At 40.1% G+C, this 13,356-nt stretch overlaps 1 pseudogene; it reads right to left on the bottom strand.

Annotated features, from left to right (window-relative positions):
- Positions 1-8,572: 8,572 nt before the first annotated feature.
- Positions 8,573-9,821, bottom strand: LOC149045057 (uncharacterized; annotated as a pseudogene).
- Between the last annotated feature and the right edge of the window lie 3,535 nt (positions 9,822-13,356).

Here is a 13,356-nt window from a genome sequence, read left to right as displayed (position 1 = left end):
ATCGTTCTATTTACTTCCGGTCCGCATTTACGTCATGACTACCATGACAATAAAACTTTAGAGACCATGCTTTCCGGTTAAAAATAAAGTTGGTCGGACATCGATTAAATAGACCTGTGTGTGTCTTGTTCTTCCTATAAACAACGCTACATGGTGTCAGTGATTTGGGATTCTTCCTACAGAATCGTCGCTGAAATACTTGAGTGCATTTTCAAGCCAAACTCAGTGAATCTAGCTCCAGATGACCGAATCAGGCTCGTCGAGCGTAGCTTCAACAAGCACGCAGCCAGCAACTCCTCAATTTATCCAGTCCTCTATTCCTTTACCGTCGAAACTAGACTTCAAGGGGAACTTAGCTGTGAATTGGAAGAAATTTAAGCGGCTTTGGACAAACTACGAGATCGCCTCACGGCTCAGTACGCAAAGCAGTAATCTTCGAACAGCCACATTGTTGACATGTATTGGCCCAGATATCCTGGAGATTTACGATGGTTTGCCCTTCGGAAATGAAGAGGAGAAAACCGACATCGACAAAGTGATAGAGCTTCTAGACGCCTTTTTCATCGGTGAGACGAATGAAATATACGAAGCCTATCTGTTCAATCAGAGAGTACAAGAGGTCGGTGAGTCATTTGATGTTTTCCTTACAGCTTTACGTTCGTTAGCTAAAACGTGTAATTTTGGCATCATGCAAGAGCGAATGATTAGAGACAGAGTTGTGGTAGGAATTAGAGATAACGCCACCCGAAAAAAGCTGCTAGCTGAGAACAAACTAACTCTTAACAAGTGTATTGATATTTGCCGTGCGAGTGAAACCACATCCAAACAACTTAAGGAGATGTCCCATGCGGAGGAGGTTAGCGCCGTTGCCACAGGCCACCCAAAATCGAAGATAGATATTCGCCATAATAAAGTACGAAATCTCAGTAAAGTCCAACGCCCCGTCCCCAACAAAGTAACAGAACCAGTTAGATGTAAGTTCTGCCACAGAACTCATCCTTTAAAAAAGGAACTCTGTCCAGCATGGCAGCACAAGTGTGATAACTGTGGTCGAATGAACCACTTCTCAGTGGCTTGCAGAAGTCAGAAAGCTAACAAAAAGCAAACTAAGAAGTCAGTTCACAATGTAGAACAAGAAGTTCAGGAGTTTAATGACGAAGATTCTGACGATTACTTATTCAGTGTAGAATCGGTGAGCGTCCTTTATGCAAAAAACAGTCCAAAGAAGATTTATGCTAACATGCGCTTGAGGGATGAAACAGTGAAATTCCAGTTAGACTGTGGAGCAACAGTCAATATCCTCCCAGCAGATATTTATCAGAAGGTATTTAACGATCCGCGAATGGAACGCCTTCAGCCTACTCAAACTACCCTTGTCATGTTCAACAAATCAGAGCTGAAACCTCTAGGATGTACTAAGGTCGAGACCTTCAACCCCAAGAATGGACAGTGTTTCCTCACGGAATACACCGTCGTTCCAACAGGTCACACAGCACTCCTTGGTGCTGAATCAGTGCAGCAGTTTGGCCTCATAGTGATTAACACCGATAACATCATGTCTCTCTCTAATGAGATTCCCACACAGCCGGATCTCGTGAGCAAATTCGGAGATGTCTTCTCAGGAGAAGGAAAGCTCAAAGGAAAGCTTCACCTCGAGATTGATAAGTCTGTAACCCCTGTGGCACTGCCAGTGAGGAAAGTCCCCTTTGCAGTAAAAGAGCCTTTAAAACAGGAACTAGAACGCTTAGTTAAGATAGGCATCTTGCAACCAGTAGATGTTCCAACAGACTGGATTTCCTCAATGGTGGTCATTAAGAAGAGCAATGGAAAGATAAGGTTATGTATTGACCCAAAACCTCTGAATAAAGCACTCAGGAGAAATCATTTTCCCCTTCCAGTGATCGATGATCTACTACCGCTGCTTACGAATGCTAAAGTCTTCAGTGTCGTCGACGCGAAGAATGGGTTTTGGCATGTGCAGCTAGACGATGAAAGCAGTCTTCTGACCACATTTGGTACCCCCTGGGGAAGGTTCCGCTGGACGCGGATGCCCTTCGGCATATCACCCGCTCCGGAAGAGTTTCAGAGGAGATTGGAATACGCCCTGGAAGGTCTTGATGGAATTAAGCCAATATTTGATGATATCCTTGTTTTTGGTGTCGGAGAAACAGAAGCTGAAGCACTTTCTGACCATGATGCAAAGCTGACAGCATTGTTAGAACGCTGCCGCGCTACTGGCATTAAGTTAAACAAAGAGAAGCTTAAGCTCCGTCGCAAAGAAGTGAAGTTTATGGGACATGTTATATGTCAAGATGGTCTTAAGCCAGACCCAGACAAGGTACAAGGTATCAAAGAGATGCCAACCCCGACAAGCAAACAAGATCTCAAGAGACTTCTCGGCATGGTAAATTACCTCCAGAAGTTTGCTCCTAACCTGTCAGAAGTTACATCCCCAATGAGAGACCTTTTGAAAGAAGGGAACCAGTTCCGTTGGGATGAGCAAGTACAAGGTTGTAGTTTCAAGCGAGTTAAGGAGATACTCTCAGCTGCCCCTGTCCTCAAGTATTTTAACCCCAAAGACGACGTGGAATTGCAGTGTGATGCATCAGACCGAGGACTTGGTGCATGTCTAATGCAAGGAGGCCAGCCCGTGGCTTATGTATCTCGTTCCATGACAGAAACAGAAGTGAACTATGCCCAGATAGAGAAAGAGATGCTTGCAATACTTTTCGGAGTAGAACGTTTTGAGCAGTTTGTATATGGTCGACCTGCCAAGATCCAAACTGACCACAAACCCTTGGAGAGCATCTTCCGGAAAAGTCTACTCAGTGCGCCTAAACGTCTCCAGCGAATGTTGCTAAGATTGCAGAAGTTTGACCTTCAAGTGTCTTACAAAAAAGGGACTGAAATGTATCTGGCAGATACACTGAGCAGAGCATACAGAGTGCGCAAGAGCACAAAAGAAGATGTAGCAGAAGATGTTATGTACATAGAGGACATGAGAGGAGACACTGAAAGAGAGCTAGAGCACATCAATATGATACAATACTTGCCAGTATCGGAACCAACGCTGATTGCCATTCAGCAAGCAACAGAATCCGATCCTACCCTGAGAGAGCTGAAGAGAACAATCAGGCAAGGTTGGCCAGCCACCAAAGCTGGGGTATCAGCAAACATCAGTGGTTACTTTACATTTCGGGACGAACTGTCTTTACAGAATGGACTGGTGTTCAAAGGTGAAAGACTAATTATCCCTATGAGCGTGAAAGCTGACATGTTGGCTAAGATCCACCGGAGCCACATCGGCATCCAAGGCTGTCTCAGAAGAGCAAGAGAAGCAGTTTACTGGCCAGGGATGAACAAAGATGTCGAAGAGTATGTAGCAAAGTGTGCCGTCTGCAACAGCCAGCCTGTCGAGCAAGGAAAAGAGCCAATGATTTGTCACGAACTGCCTAGTAGACCCTGGGAGAAAATCGCAGTTGATCTTTTTGATCTTAACGGTGTAGATTTCATGGTGACCGTTGACTACTATTCAAGCTTCTTTGAAGTCGACAGAATGACAAACAAGACAGCAGACGAAGTTGTGAAGAAGTTGAAAGCCCATCTTGCCCGCCATGGAATTCCCGACCAGCTTGTATCGGATAATGGACAGCCCTTTTCTTCCGCAAAGTTCCAACAGTTCGCAGACACTTATGGTTTTGAACATATAACAAGCTCTCCAACATATCCTCAGTCCAACGGCAAAGTAGAGAACACGGTGAAGACAGCAAAACATCTGCTAGAGAAAGCCGTCAAGTCCGAACAAGACCCATATCTTGCCCTGCTGGACTGGAGAAATACTCCCACAGAAACACTCAACTCGTCACCTGTTCAGCGATTATTCGGTAGAAGAACAAAGACTCCACTCCCAACCTCAAACCAATTGCTCAAGCCGAAGCTACCAGAGGAGGTTGATCAGAAGTTGAAGCTACAAAAGGCTAAACAATCCCTGTACTACAATCAAGGCGCCAAAGAACTGAAGGAACTGCGCCCAGGAGACACAGTGCGATTGCAGCCACTAAAATCCCACTTGGGAAAGAAGAAGGATTGGACCCAAGCAAGAGTCGAAGGCAAAGTCGACATAAGGTCCTATCAAGTCAGAACAGAAGATGGAAGAATTTATAGGAGGAACCGCAGACACCTGAGACATACACGTGAAGTGATGCCACACAGTGAAGATGGGATGAGATTATCCCCAAAAGCAACACCAATTTCTGCTACTGCAAATTCTGGTAATGAAATACCATCGGTACCACCTTCCATACCAAGTACTGCAGTCAGTAAGGACCAATCAGACACAGTACCTTTGCAGAACACGGACAAGCCACATCCGGAATATCCACCTCAGTCTGCAGCAGATAAGCAGGAGATTTCCCCATCGGTGACCACCACTCGATCTGGACGAATTGTGCGACCACCCACACGTTACCAGTGATTGGGGTTATAGAAAGAAAAAAAAAAAAAGGACATGACAAACTCTTAATTTTCTTTTTTTTTTTGTAGTTTATTTTAAACTAGGATTGAGACGTTCAGTTACGTTTACATTTTTTTTTGTTTCCTGAAGAAAGGGAGATGTAACGATATCGATCTTATCGTTCTATTTACTTCCGGTCCGCATTTACGTCATGACTACCATGACAATAAAACTTTAGAGAACATGCTTTCCGGTTAAAAATAAAGTTGGTCGGACATCGATTAAATAGACCTGTGTGTGTCTTGTTCTTCCTATAAACAACGCTACACCCTTTATGATAGTGTAATGAACATCAATAGGTATAATGAATATAAGGTGTAATGATGCATTATACATTGTGTGTCATCATCTTTTCTTTTCTTTGCCTTATGGACCGTCCCCAAACAAAGGACCTCTAAAAGCCCCAAAGAATGGAAGAAGATCTGCCTACAAAATAAAATCCCTCCCTTGTCCAGAAAGGCTTCCTCGCGTCAAACGCGGATCTGCCCAGATTTTACCACCTCATCAAGACCCACAAAGCGGGCCCCAATATTAAAATCCGACTTATCGTATCCAACATCAATGGACCCACCCAATACATTTGATGGCTTCTTGCCAACACCCTTAAACCGATGATAAAAATGTCCCAACCCATTTAGAAAACAGTCTCGAACTCATCAGATGTATCCAAGCCAGCAATCTCACCACAAACAAAGCGTTACCACATCCATGCAGCCTCAATGTGGTATCCCTATACACCACAATACCGATACAAGAAGCCACCATCAACATTACAGATAGAATCCAGGACCCAATACTCCACCTCTCCAAACAAGACATCTCAGACATCCTCCAAGTCATGCTAAACAATATGTACTTCTCCTTCAGAGATCAAGTTTTTTACCAAAGCGAAGGCCTACCCATGGGTTCTAGCATTTCAGGCATTCTGGCCATAATATTCATGGACAGACTAGAAACCATCACCCTCTCATCGCACCTAATGATAAGCCCTTACAAGAGATATGTTGACGACATTTATCTCCAAACAACTAATGAAGAAACAGCAGACCATTTCCGCCATATAATAAACAATGTGCACCCTAATTTGAAATTCGAAATTGAAAAATCACAAACAACACCTAGGGGCCTGTCATTATCATTACTCGACTTCAAAGTCACCATATTCAAGGATGGCAACAGCTCTTTTGAATTCTACAAAAAACCGCTATTCATCCACCATCAATCAGCTATTCCCACCAAATCCAAACTCAACTTCATTCGCAACGAATGGAAACGCATCGAGGGCAGATGCTCCTCACAATTATCTGCAACATAACACCTAAACATATTCAACGACATCTTCTGCCTTAAAGGGCATGTAAACCCAAAAAACGTTCATTTTCTTTTCACATAGATGTTTAGTAAATATATCAAGTACACCAAAGGTGCCATTAGTTTTTTCTCAAAAGTCCATTTTCACTTTGAAAAAGCTCTTCCAAATTCGAAACATTCGCCATTTTGAATGGCGCCATCTTTCTTGTGACGTCACGGGTGGAACCTACAAAGTTTCGTTTAATAATCGCGTAAGACACGGAGTCTTTTCCACAGCCATTGTTTGCCGGTCTCGTCACGATTTTTTTACTTACAGTTTGCTTCAATATACTCAGTTTTTTCATAATGGTAAAGCGTTGTGTCGTCCAGTTTTGTACTGATTCAAACAAAACTGGGCATACAACGCAAATATTTCCAAATGACGCAAATTTGAAGCCACAATTTGTGAAACTTGTTCAAATGAAAATAGCGGATTTCGTCGAGCCGTTCGAACATTCTGTTGTTTGTAGCAGTAATTTTTCTTCCTGGTGTTGTACCTACAATTCAGGCCCTACCAGAAGCAAATTATTCGGAACTATAAACAGCTAGCTGTAGTACTGTATTATTAAATCAATGACAGAAACAACTCAAGCAAATCGATCTCAAAATGTAACGAAACAGATGAAACGGAAAACATTTAGTTTACTCGTTTCCGGTGTGATTCTCTGTGCCTTACTGCTGCCTGTACGTGTCGTACAGAACCGAATAGGCCGTCTCTAGCACCCAGAAATCGAGGCAAATTGACTAAAAACCTGGATACTCAGTGATACAACTTATCTGGGTTTCAGACCCTCGCTCCTCTACTTTTTGCCACAATTGCCCGATTTCGGTACAACAAACACTTTCACGAGTTGTCGACATTGGTTGACAAGTTCCACACTCGTACCTTTGACAATTTTATATAAAACACCCTCGGAAGCTCAGCGGGTTTAAAAAATTTCTGTTGCATTCTTTTAGATTGTGCCCTTGCTTTATTGGATTTTCATATCAAATACAAGTAAATCACACAGTAAATTAGATACCAGTCTGAGTTTCCGAGGAGGTCGCATCGCTGTCAACACTGTGTTCGTGCGGATCGCTTCGGTGAACCCTACGCAGCTCATATTGTTAAGGACGTGGCCCAGACTCTCCTAAAGATTATAGACCATCCCCATCGCCGTCATATACTAAGCTTAGGGCATTCAAGTCGCTATCTTCTGAAAAACATCTTTGAACTACCGCTACTTACGCGAGCTACCACACCAGTTCTACTAGGGAATATGTGTTGCGTAATATTTTAGTTCCACCGCTTACGTCACGACTCTCGCTATTGTTTTTACCGGAAATGGAATTTCAGTTGAAAATGCCGATTTTCTCCTAAAATAAGTCGAATTGGACAAAACGAATTTCAGATTCGTTCTCTACGAGAATTTTTACATAGTATGAGAAAAACATGTATTTTTGGGTTTACATGCCCTTTAACGCTTCTCCAGAGAAAAGTATAGAGCAAACAAAACGCCCACAAAACCCTCAACGAAACCCTCACCATACCAACACAGAATGCTCATACCTTAAGATCCTGTACATTTCTGAACAACTCAATCGCAAGATCACTAACATTTTTAGAAAAGAAAACATCCCGTACGTATTGCCCACAAATCCTACATGCTAAGACAAGCCCTATCCCACACCCCCAAGGAGTGCAAATGCATTAGAGACAAATCCCCTATCTCTAACACTGGATTATGTTTACGGTGAAATGCAGTATACCAGCTCACATGTAACAGCTGCGATCAACAATGCATTGGTAGCACGACACGCTTCATCCACGACCACGTAAAAGAACATCTCAATAATGAAAACTCTTCTATGAAAACTACATATCTTTTCCTGCCAGAACAAAAACTATAAAGGCTTTGACGTCAAGGTTATTATCAGCGAAAACGACCCCGCTAATCTACGACTTTATGAAGCATTTTACATTAGAAAGTGCAAGCCTACACTCAATTCTCGGGAAGAATGTAGTGAATTCGCAGACCTATTTCAGTATTTTATCTTAAGGACCATTCTTTAGAACTTTTAGAGATCCTTTGTCTGGGAACGGTCTATCATTGGAGCCTTGTGTTCCATTCACAGTTTATTTCTATAGCTTTCATACATAGTCACATCTTTTACACATTTCACCCTACACTTTCTTTGCATATGTATGGCGCGCCCGGATTATTTTCTCATCCCTGATGATAATGTTTATAGGCGAAAGCTTGGAGTACACTACACTACCCTCCCTCTCCCCCGGAAAAGAAAAAAAAACCCTTCCACGTAGCGGCTTTCAGTGTTTTTCTAATAGGTTCTATTTTCTTTAATGGTATTCACCCTAATTTTTCTTTTCTTTTTTACTCCGTCTGCAAAAAGAGGGGATGCCACTGATATGTTGGTCTTGCCTTATTATTCTGATTTAAGTAACGCGAATCTAGATTATGTTTTAAAATAACTTTATTTATATATCTTGACCTATCTCAAGTTATATTGTACCATTTGTAGGTCCATAAAGCAAATTGGACTGTTGAACTTATTGCACCTACATACCAGAGCAAAAAAAAACCATTGCAACTAGTATAGTTAAAACAATTTAAAGTTGTTCCGCTTAGGGTTGAAAAAATTTTTAGTTTAGTCAATAAATCAAGTTCTTGGTACCTCTAAGGGGTTATGTTCAATTTTCTATTCTTTTTGGTTTTTTTTTGCTATGCAGTTGGTTTAAGGTTAAAGTACCGGATTATCGATCGGAAATTGTTGCAGGAAAATAACAAGGAAATTGCGCATAATCACTCGATAGCTGCCCCCTCTCCATTGCCGCCACATTCTCTCGTCCAGGTGGGATTGAAGATCTTCTCTGCGCAGCCCCTTTCTCCTTTTCTGCCCCAGTTTCAATTGATTCTAAGCGGACTCCACCTCTTATGTGTGCACACCTGTTCGTGAATTCACAAAATTGTGCGCGTGCACAACAAGTCGGTGCCTGTTGACATTGGGCAAAAGTTGGAGTCTTCGTTATGCGGCCCAATCATCGTTGTGCATTTCTGTGCCTGGCAAAACGCATCTTTGAATGATGAGCAGAAGAGTTGCTGCATTCCTTCTGTCCACCACTTGGAAATAGCCTCTTGCGGGACTATTCGCACAAGAGATTCTACCAAACACCCACGAGCCATGAGCAGCCTTCCTTACCCTGTTGTACTGAAAAGATGCTAGAAATGTTATTCAAGACTTTTTTCTTATTAGGGCGACATTGCAAAAGGAAGCATAGTCAATCAGGCAGAGAAAAGCACCATAGCTTTCATTTTTTTATTTACTCTTATTAGTAAACTGTGAAATATATTTTTTGTGGGACTTTATCTTCTTCAACCGTAGACCTGCGACCCTATTAGCTGTCACACATGTGCGTAGTTTAGCTCTCATTGCAGTTTTGTGCGCGCGCACATCGCAAACGTCGTTTCTAGAGTATTCTCAGGAATTTAATTTGATAGACCATATTAGTTTTCTCTGTATTGGACTGGAACTAGCTGAGATGAAGGCTCAAACCCTTTTGTTAAATATTCTTTTTGTTAAATATTTTTAGCACAATCTAAAATGACGTGATGATCAATAAAGAATATCCTTCTGATGAGACGCAACCTCATTTCACTTTATAATTAACCTTTGTTTTGTTAGTGATACACACCAAGTATGGAGTCGATAGATTTTCATCAACTTAGTTATACCCTGAAGCAAACACAAGAAATGTAACTTTTGTGATCTCCTCAGGCGAAACACTTGTGCAAAGTGAATAAGCAAAAGCAAAGGGAAAATTTTTAAGTTTTTCACCATGTTAATAAACTTTGGGGAGCAGAAAATGTTTTTCCATGCACTCACAGACACTTAAGAAATTGGTTCTTGGTTATTGTGCAAATATCATAGTATCCTAACAACAGTCTGATCGCACAGGCATTGTGATGGCCTATATATTTTATTACTTTAATCAAGATTCTCATGTTCATTACAAAGCCAAGAGCAAACAAAATTAAAGTCTGAAGTTGGAAACCAGTCAGAACAAACTGTCCACAGTCCAACAAAAACTGAACAGCGGCATAGAACAAAAATACATTATTCTATGATGATGTACTACTGCACATTTCAAATAACCCTTTATAGTTAAAAATAATTCACTTCACTGGCAAGCATTGTCATCAGCTGTAGATAGGGGTGAGGATCTTCACAACTTTATAAGGGTAATTCTATTAATATACTGATACAATCATGCATAGTCACAGTCTCCATACATCAAGAAATGGGCAGGGAAAAGATATCCTCAAAGTCACAATTTAGGGAAAATTTAACAAAAGAATTGTCATCAAGTGTTATGGTCCAGACCAAGAGAAGATTACTGAATGAACCAAGGAATTTTTATCATTTTCTTTACAATTGTAACTGTTTAAAAAAACAGTGGATTCCAACTTGAAATAATTTTGTGCGAACAATGTGTACTTCTTTGACAGCTCCTATCAGAAAAACTTAAATTTCAATAATGGATTTTTGTCCAAAATTCAATAAATTTACATATGCCAAAGGATGCTTCTTAGGCACTGAATATACCCCTCATGGGAGATGGCAATTTTTCTAGCAGTTAGGCAGTCATGGGGCATAGAAACAGCTTAAATTATCTGAAGTCAAATTTTCCAAGCCTCTTTTAGTGGAAATTTTATTGAAGAACTGAGACCAATAATTTCAAACCTTAAATACAACTAAATCCAGCCAGAAAAAGGAAACAAAAATTTGCTTCATATACAATTTAGGCAGCTATCTATTAGAGTTAGTATATTATAATAACAAAGTGAAAAAAACTTTGTAAAAGTGGACAAAGAGAACTAGAACTAGCTGCGTGCCATACATTTTCAGTCATGCATATGCCCCATGGAGATTTAATAGAAGGAAATGGTTATAGTAATGATAAAAAAATTTAATGAAAATTAGACACCAATACTTAAAGAAAAACACTGTCAGTACTATGTACAAAGATTTTAAATTGATACTTTAAACTATTTTTTATTCTACCTAAGAATTCTCTTTATTGGTCTTGATATCTTGATATTTACATGTCTGCAATGAAGATTATGTCATACCAAGGGGTTAGATTTGTCTTTGTAGAGATATTCTGGACTGAAGTCTGATTTTTCCTACTATAATTTTAGCTTTATCAATTTCTTACTTTCTGTAATGGGTAATGATATAGTCATACATGGATGACATACTTAAGTAGCACCTTGTGCAAAAATTTGCCACCCCCATGCTGATAAATACTAAGAAGTTCAACACATCTCCTTAGCCCTGCAGGGACTAGGTTTGTCTTCTTTTAAGAAACAGCTGCTAGTATACAACGCCACTCAGTTGTATAGTGCTATGAACAGCCTTGAACCTCAATATAACAATTTTTGCTTCCAAATTCAAACGTTTTCTTTAAAGAGGCATACTTTGCCTTAACTATTTAGGTCACCTCTCAAATGGGTTTTAAGCCCAATTGTTAGTGCTTAATCTTTTTTTTCCCAAACGACGGTATAATAAACAACATTTTTTTAATGCAAAGAGCATTTTTTTCTTTTGTTCTGCCATCTTTTCATCCCCTGGATTTTTGTTCCTGTAAATTCCGAAGTAAACCACAAGGAGTATATATATTATTAAATGTAATTAATTATTAAAATATATCATTATTAAGGTATACTTTGATAGTTCCGTGCTGTTTGAATAGTTTCTGTTCTGTTTATATAACGCTCCCAAAACGCTTAGTTGAGTACTGTAGTCTGACCGCAACACCCAAAGAGCGATCAAGTCCGATTCGATTATTCAACTAAAAACATACCGATACCGCCAAGAAACAGTCATATGATAGAAAGTTATTTAGAGAAAGTAGAAAGTGTCATCAAACGAATGAGTTGGAAAGCGTTTTTCTTCGACCGCAATAAGCAGGATAACAACGATGCAACAAATAACGATAATTTTGGTTTTAAATCAAGAAAGTGCCCATCGCAGAGCAGCGAACTAGACAAGTTTGAAGCAGATCTTCTTGACATGGTACACAACATAAAGTTTAGAAACGTCAACAACAAATTCCAGAAAAAACTCAACGAAGACATCAGCAAAATCAAGAAATCGACAAAAGCCTTCATTCCTGCAGACAAAACTTCAGACTTTTACAAGCTTGACAAGACGCAGCACGACAAACTCCTGAGGGACAGCATCACAACCACCTACAAGAAAGCTAGCACCGACGCCGTCAACATCATTGACTCACAAGCATAATCTATCGCCCAAGAGCTCAACATTGACATCCGCACAGAACAAGTCGCAAAACAACAAGCTTATATTACCCTAAAAGACCACAAAGACAACTTGGCCAACCACCCTACATGCCGCCTCATAAATCCCGCAAAAAGTGAACTCGGAAAAGTCAGTAAACAGTTAGTTATAGCTGCACAAACAACCTACAAACCATAATTAAGAAACACAACAGAAAAATCCTCGAGACAAGCAATATACTTCCACGGATAACAACTGTAACTGCAGGAAAAAAAACGACTGCCTCTTTTTAAGCGTCGTCTACAACGCCAACGTAACAACAGAAAGTGACACAACCGGAAAGAATTACATTGCACTAACAGAAGGAACTTTTAAATAACGTTACACGTAACACGAACTTTCTTTTCGGAACAGAAACTATTCAAACAGCACGGAACTATCAAAGTATATCTGGACACTCAAAGACAACAACACCAGTTTTACAATTACCTGGAGTATTTTAGCGACCGCCCCAGCCTACAACAACAAAAGCAAGCGGTGCCACTTGTGCCTCACAGAGAAACTTTATTTAGTTAGAGCTAAGAAGCCGTCTTTATTAAACAAAAGAACAGAACTCATTTCTAAACGCCACCGCGAGAGTAAGTTTTACTTAGCAAATTTCAAAAGCCGCCAACAATAGCTCTATAGAATCTTTATTTCACACGTAGATTAGATCATCACACTAGTGAATTAATCAGCTACTCATCTAACTTGTATATAAGGAGGTATGTTATTCATTGAATAAAGTTCTGTCTGACGAGCGCTTAGGCGCGAAACTCAGTCACAGAGAATCGATGCGTCCTCTTTAATTCTTTAACTTATATATATATATATATATATATATATATATATATATATATATATATATAATGCATGCTCACTAGTTTTTCTAGTTTGAGCACTCTGGCATGGCTTAAGTGATCCCACATGAGTGAGATCACTTGGGGTGGCTTTATGGCCTTACCTCCATCCTAGCATCAGCACTGCACTGATGAGGCCCAGAAGGCCGAAACAGTACTGTCTGCAGTTAGTTATATATATATATATATATATATATATATATAAATATACACATATATTTATATAATATATTATAGGCATATCCACACCTATTATGCAAATCTGCATCGTGGGCGTCATGGTAAATTTTAATG

Source organism: Pocillopora damicornis, chromosome 5 (genome assembly GCF_964200805.1).
Source record: "Pocillopora damicornis chromosome 5, jaPocDami1.2, whole genome shotgun sequence".
NCBI classification, from domain to species: Eukaryota; Metazoa; Cnidaria; class Anthozoa; order Scleractinia; family Pocilloporidae; genus Pocillopora; species Pocillopora damicornis.
This window is presented reverse-complemented; position numbering and strand designations above follow the sequence as displayed.